The following is a 7145-nucleotide window of genomic DNA, read 5'->3' on the forward strand; positions in this document are numbered from 1 at the left end:
GCTTGTTCGACTTCATGCAGCTCTGCGCAGACCATAGACAGTATATAAACTGGACACAGCGACCCCATTGGATTCAACGGAGGCAAGTGAAGTCAATTAGAAGCACAAACTTCCTGATGGTCGAGCGTACTGCGCAGACTCAAACTGAGCTTGACAACGTAGATGTGACGTGAGCAACCCGTCTGTCTTCTAGTAGCTGTGCCAAGAGAAATCTGAATCATTCCCTTCCGAAACTTGCAGAGACGGAGAGTGTGAGTAGGAGGTGTCCATGAGCTGGAGCAGGAGAAACTTTTGCTAAGTATTCTGATTAATTACTTTGCCATTTTGCCTCCACGTCCCCCCGATTGCGAGCGAGCTTCTCCTCCTGTCCATACGGTAATCTCTCTACTGTGCGACAGAGAGTCGCGTTGGTATGACGCAATCGTTAGCCTATTTTTACAAAAACTGCTTCTACGGGGCCATAACGTAAGATACAAGGTAATGGAGCCTTTTATAAATTTTCGTGTTTCTTTAGAAATAAATAATGGACAAATGGAGTCTTTAAACGCCTCAGATGTAAAGTTATTCGCTGTCAAAGTGACGCCAAAATGAATGGGAGTCAATGGGATGCTAACAGCAGGTGATGGTCTGATAGCCAATGGCGGCGCCCGGGGAAGCTTCAACATAATATGAAACGCTGCCCCCCTGGCGCAGACCGATCGGCGGCTGACTTAAAGCAGTGCATGCCGGTTAGAAATTTTGTCCGACTTGATACAGCGCCGACACCACGTGACTGTGACTTATGCCATCAAAGTACCGCGAGAGCGATTCGAGAGTAGCCGGAGAACTCAGCCAGCGCAGCTTCTCAAGAGCGGCTGCACGAGGGCTGATGACGACACAGCTGTTCCACGATTGGCCGGATTCACTGCATGACAACGATCACGTGTGTGTTTCGTGTTTATCCGAACACCTTTAGTTCCTCTAACGCTCACAAATCAGTTTTTAAACACTCTTTTCATGTAGTCGCGATTTTATATTGTGTCATGTTTATTAAATTAAAACTGATTAAAAAACGTAGACTCCACTTCATTGATAGTAACTTATGTTGAACTTTATTCTTGTTCAAACAGACGTTGCATGAAGCTGTAGGCCTACATAAAGTATTGAATGAAAATGTCTCTGAAACATTATTTGGCAAAAATTGCATTTATTTCACTTCAGCTGTGGTGAAGTATGCAAACACCACGTGAGCGGTCACTACGGGAACCAGAAAGTGTCCGACTTCACGTCTCCGTTTGCAGCTCCTCCCCGCCTGCACGCGGCTACTCTCGCCGATCGGTTACATCCAGCCGCAGCCGATGTCGAACACACCTAAAGTTTCTAATGGGCTTCACTTTGTCTCCGTTGAATCCAATGGGGTCGCTGTGTCCATTTCTTTTACTGTCTATGCTAATAGGTTAGACAAACTTATTCCCGGTCACGTTGGAAGAAGTTACCGAGCTGGGGAGTTACCGAGTTACCGAGTTTCCTGGTCTGGCATATATACTACACCGTTTTCAGTCGGTTTCTGTGGTTTCGTGTGTACGCAGATATTTATTGAGACGACGCCGTGTTTACGGAATTTTTTTTTAGAACGAGGAAAAAAAAATATCGGATCGGGAACGCACCGGCTTCGTGTGGACGTGGCCTGATTGTTTCGTGAAAAGATTCGAAGCAACAAGTGTTGATAACAGCGCCATCTTGTGGCAAGTAAAAGTTATAGCAGCCATAAACCCGAGTGCGCAGCTCCTGTTTTGTGTAGGTTACAAATAAAAGACTGACAAAGCTAAATGTGTTCCGTTTACTTATAAATATAATTCACATATTATAGTGAGGCAATATATTCAATGTAACATCAATAACAATAATAAGACCAAAAGAGTTGTTTCAGTCAAGTATAGCCTATCTGGCTCATTTTATGGTTTTTATAGCCTACTTGTATCATTATCCAGTGGAACAATCTTCTTACAGAATACATCACATTATAAAAAAATAACATTCAAAACAAGAACAATATATCTACACTTATTGACATCTCTAATCCATTCCTAACTCAATATAAATCAGACACCTGGAACCGGACCCAAACACATTTTCACAAACTTATTAAAAATGTATGGGGAACGAGTACAATGAAAATATAGTAGGCTATGTTTATAAACGTATAATGATAATATTTATATATCTGTACATGTATAGGCCAGCATTATTAATATTGCATGAATTATAATAATAATATACCCAAGGGCGTAGATTTGGTTTGAACATTGGGGGGGTTGAAGTTTGGGTATGCCTCCTTTTCATGGTATAAATGATGATCATGGTGATCATGGTATAAATATTGGGGGGGTTGTAATGCATAGATTTAAATATTGGGGGGGTTATCTTTTTTTCTATAAATATGGGGGGGTTATCTATAATCATAATTGCTACTTTATTAAATGACTTGTCCTGAATATTTCCATTATAAACCAATTTATGTACAATAAATCAATGCATACTTAAAATGGGATATAAAAAGTACAAATATTGTCTTTTAAAACATCTACTCCATTCTCATTTATTTGGTTATTGTTTTCATTCAAACTTGAGGATCAATTTCAGTATATGAAACTCAGTGCTTTTCATTTCTATCAACCTATTTCTAAAAAAATTACTTTATTCAAAATATAATCAAATATAAACAGGAGTATAATAATTGCCAAATACTTTCCCCAAAATTATGAACTATTGGAGAGTGATGTGAATCATGCATCAGACGGGTAAAATGAGTTATAATCTAAAGTCAATGTCTTCAATCAAAACAAGCCAAAAACTTGTAGCATGTATAGCATTTGTGGTCACATACTGGGAGCTGGGAGCTGTTTGGGCAAAACAAAGCTTAGTTTTTTTTTTTTTTTTTTTTTTTTTGGTATGTACTGCCACCTAGCTGTGAAGATTAATAGTTTACCCACAACTTAACATTTATTCTGCCTTTCCACAAATGAAAACACCCATATGCATACAAAACCACTGTGTAATAAAAAAAAAAAAAAAAAAAACATTCACCAAACAATACACAAGATGCCAGCACTTGTTCCACAAAAAAACTAGAACATCTGTTTATAATGTGGGCTACTTCAGATACACTGTAAACATTTCGTCACATTAATACAGCAGCACATTGTGTCCGGATTTTTGTAGAGTGTACCCTATTGAAAAAAAGTAGCCTGTGCTTTATTGTATTTGAAATATATTCACCTTTTAAATAGTATATTGCTAATATACTAACAAAATGTTTTACTATATTTTAAATATATATTAAAAGTATATTAGCATCATGATTTTACCATTTATTTTTACAATACAACTTTTAACACACTTTAAATAATTGTAGGCTACTTCAGTATATTTTCTAAAAATATATGTAAAAAATATATACTTGAAGTGAAAATTCTGTTTATTTTTTTAAAAGTGTATTTATTTGCACTGCATTAAAAATATTTTAGATATATTTTAACTGTGCTGGAAATGATCATTGTAACAATGCATTAAAAGTATACTTTCAAAATACATTATAGTATACAACAGAATTTTGTACAAAGTACAGCTAAGTATTATTTGTTTATTAATCAATTTGTAGTTTTTGGAATAAGCCAAAGGTATTACTGAGCATATACTTTTTACTAAAATATATAATACACTGGTATATTGCTTTACTGGTATGTTTGTAATGTACTTGTAACACAAATAAAGTACACTTTAATATCACTAATCAAGCATGTAATTAGTCCCTATACAGGCATATACTTAAAGTATACTAAGTTTACTTAAAGTTGTTCCAATTTAGCACACAAAAGTACACTAAATACACTTATAGTTGTGCTTTACTACAGTTTAATTACAACTAAAATATACTTTGTACAAAATTAGTTGCACACTTCAAGTTAACTAATCATTAACACACTTGAAGTATACTAAATTAGTCTGTCTTTTCCCCCCAGTTTACCCCCTAAGAAAACAGTATTACCTGGAATTACACCATACCTGGTTTGTTGAATTATTGTTCTGGTTTTGCTCATGATAGATATGATATCTGATATGATCTATGGAGGAAGTTTGCAGGAAGCTTACATTCCTGTTTGTGAGGTGTGTACTGGCATCCCGTTTAAGCATTTAATGCGGTTAATTTACTGGAATTTTTGTGACTGGCTAAACCCGTTTAGTAAGTATTCAAACTTTACAAAAAGTTGTTTGCTTTTTTGTTGATGTCAGATGAGGTTTAGGCTATAACAGCACATACACACACAACCTTGGTCAGATTCAAAATATTCAACAATCTCATGCTAGTTTGTAACTATTTTATATTTTATTTTAGCAAATTGGTCCCTAAATGAATATGTAGGCCTACAATCTTATGACGCAGTGATAATTAGGGGTGGGGTTAGGTTTGAACAAGTACCTTCATGTTTCCTTTTTTTCTAACACATCATATTCATACAAAATCACCACCCTGTAAAACAGTCCGAGTGCAAGACGGTGTTTTAAACAAACAAATATAAGTTTAAATTAGTTTTTTTTTTTCATGATTGGAACACAACAGAAGATTTTTTGAAGAATGTTGGTAACCAAACAGTTTTGGGTCCCCATTGACCTCCATATAATTCATACAATGATTATTGTTATCATTTGCAGCGCGTGAATGTGTTTTTCTGAGCGTGACGCTCAGTTCAGCCTCACTGACACACGATCGAAATTAAACCCTTAATTTCCAACAATGCTGCGCTATATTCAGTGTTGGGGAACGTTACTTTTAAAAGTAATGCATTACAATATTGCGTTACTGTAAAAAGTGACTAATTGCGTTAATTAGTTACTTTTCATGAAAGTAATGCATTACTTTTGCGTTACTTTTTACAAGGAAATGCAAATTCACGCCTGTACAGTAAAGGCGTGAATTTGCATTTCTGGATTGAAGAAGAATAGGATGCAAGGGAAGAAAGTTCAACACTTTGTTGAAATGAACACTTACTATTTAACCCTTTAGAACCTGAAGCTAAAATAGGTGTTTTTCACATAATTTGATTTTTTTACTGTAAAATTCTAAAACAATGTGCTATCTTCATGTGCAAGGTGTCATCTTTTTCAGAAAAAGATAAGCTTTCAACAAATTACAGTTATTGACCATTATTGTGTGTGGTGAGATTGTAAATAGAATTTAAATAGACAAAAATAAAAAAACGAGAATAAATTTACTGATTTTTATTTAGAAAAAAATCAGAAAAAATCATGAACGAAAGAAACTAACACTTTAAAGTTGAAAAATGAACTATAATACATATATACAAGTCTTTTTGTGACATTGAGATGCACAGTTTTCATTTAGGACACTTTTTTTCATTCACGCACACATAAAAATGCACGCATTCATAGGCACGCGCAAATACACATGCACTCACTACATGTTTAGATGCGTGAAAGAGTAACGGCCATCCGCCTCCCAAATTTCATTAAAAATCATCCCAATCCCCTCTTCTGCTGTCTAACACATCTTTCGCCATGTATTTGTTCGTTTCTTTTATTATTTTATGCAATCCAAAACACTCTAACCTGCCGCGCGTCGTTTCTCTCTGTTCAAATCCTTCCATCCCGCGCTGATGTCATTTGCAGACGGGCATTAGACATTACCGTAATAAGCCGTATATTGGTGAAAAGCGCATGATGTCTACTTCCAGGAACTATTTGAATTATATTGATAGTGCAAACGGTTGAAGAGTTACAGTGAAATGAAAACAGCTTGGTTGGCTGTGTCGTCGACGACACGTCCGGTTTTAAAGGGTTAAAAATGAAACAGAAATGTGATGTTTATCTTAAGTCATTACTGTGAAGTGAATCATGAAGGTCAGCAGCAAAGACATTTGGAAAGTAATTTGAGTCAGTTTTGACCTCTACCTTTTTTAGCACACTCTCTGAACCTTTTACAAAGCTGTCACTGGGAATCCCCTTTCAAAGGGTACACCTTTGTACCTAAACAGTTAATATTAGAACAAGGTAGGTTATATATTGGTACCAAAGGTGTACATATTAGTTTTTTTTTTTTTTATAACAGTGCATATTGAGCTACAACTTGGATCAAGACTCAGAGGCAAGCAGAAAACACAGCAACAAACTCATGACATATACTTTCCACACTAGTCTACTCTTAAAGAAATATGTTACTTTTAAAAAAAAGTGACTAACCTGATATCCAGAGCGCTGTTGCAGTTTACCTGATCCCATTCTCTCTTGTGTTGCTTGTGTACGGAACAGGTTCCTGGTAACTGGGATTGGTCGTTGAGAGGAATGTTGCCTAGCTGCCGTAGTGAAAACAAGGTTTCAGTTACTACATTGATTATTTCTATTTATAACGTCCTTAAATTATAGAATTGCTATGGGGATTTGGTTATTGATGATTTACATAAAGAGGAGGACCATATTTGCATGCCTCTCGACGTCAAAGTGTAAAATAAAACACTTGAACAATCTCTCGTTGTGTTTTTGAAAGCTGCTCAAAAACAAGATGTGTGAGGTGTGCCATTTGGGACGGGTGCCTTAGCTGACACCAACTTTTTTGAGTAGTTTATGAGTTTGTTTGTTAGTTTTGGTTTTGTCTGTTTGAGCGACAGTGTGTTTTTCTCTATTGCTAATATTTTACAGATACAGAATTCATATTAAGTGGAAAAATGGGTCAGGCAGAAGACCAATGAGAGTTCACTGTGATATGAAGCTGTTTCTGAATGCTCCTCACAGTAACCATAATTTACAAGTGCCAAAAAACATTTGAGTGTCACAGTGTCTGGTTTGTGTTTCCCCAGGTGTCCACCAGAGGTCTCTCTCCCTTACTGTCACCATTCATTCTGGAACTGCATTTCCCACGATCCTTTGTAAACCAGACACTGTGACATTGAGACAGATTTACATATTTAAACAGTTGCTTATCTAACCTCTACCTTTGTGTCCCTTTTATTACTAATTCATTTATTAAGTCCAGATTAGAATTGGAAGCTTGAGTCAAGTTAAATATGTTTGTTTTTTCTCACTAAAGGATATTAACTTCTGGGTTGTTATTAATTTCCACAATGAATATAAACAACTGAATATTTTAAATG

At 35.9% G+C, this 7145-nt stretch overlaps 1 protein-coding gene across 2 annotated transcripts in view; it reads right to left on the minus strand.

The window, feature by feature from the left end:
• The window catches only part of LOC311295959 (CD48 antigen-like), a 40292-nt gene extending 33804 nt beyond the window's left edge, over window positions 1–6488 (minus strand). Inside the window, exon 1 of one of the 2 annotated variants that reach the window (XM_084417539.1) lies at window positions 6238–6488. The gene's annotated coding sequence lies outside the window, so the exon portion shown is untranslated. The remainder of the gene's footprint in view (window positions 1–6237) is intronic. The other variant, XM_084417538.1, reaches the window with a different exon arrangement.
• Between the last annotated feature and the right edge of the window lie 657 nt (window positions 6489–7145).

Source organism: Rutilus rutilus (assembly GCF_951802725.1).
Source record: "Rutilus rutilus genome assembly, chromosome: 8".
In the NCBI taxonomy this organism is placed as follows: Eukaryota; Metazoa; Chordata; class Actinopteri; order Cypriniformes; family Leuciscidae; genus Rutilus; species Rutilus rutilus.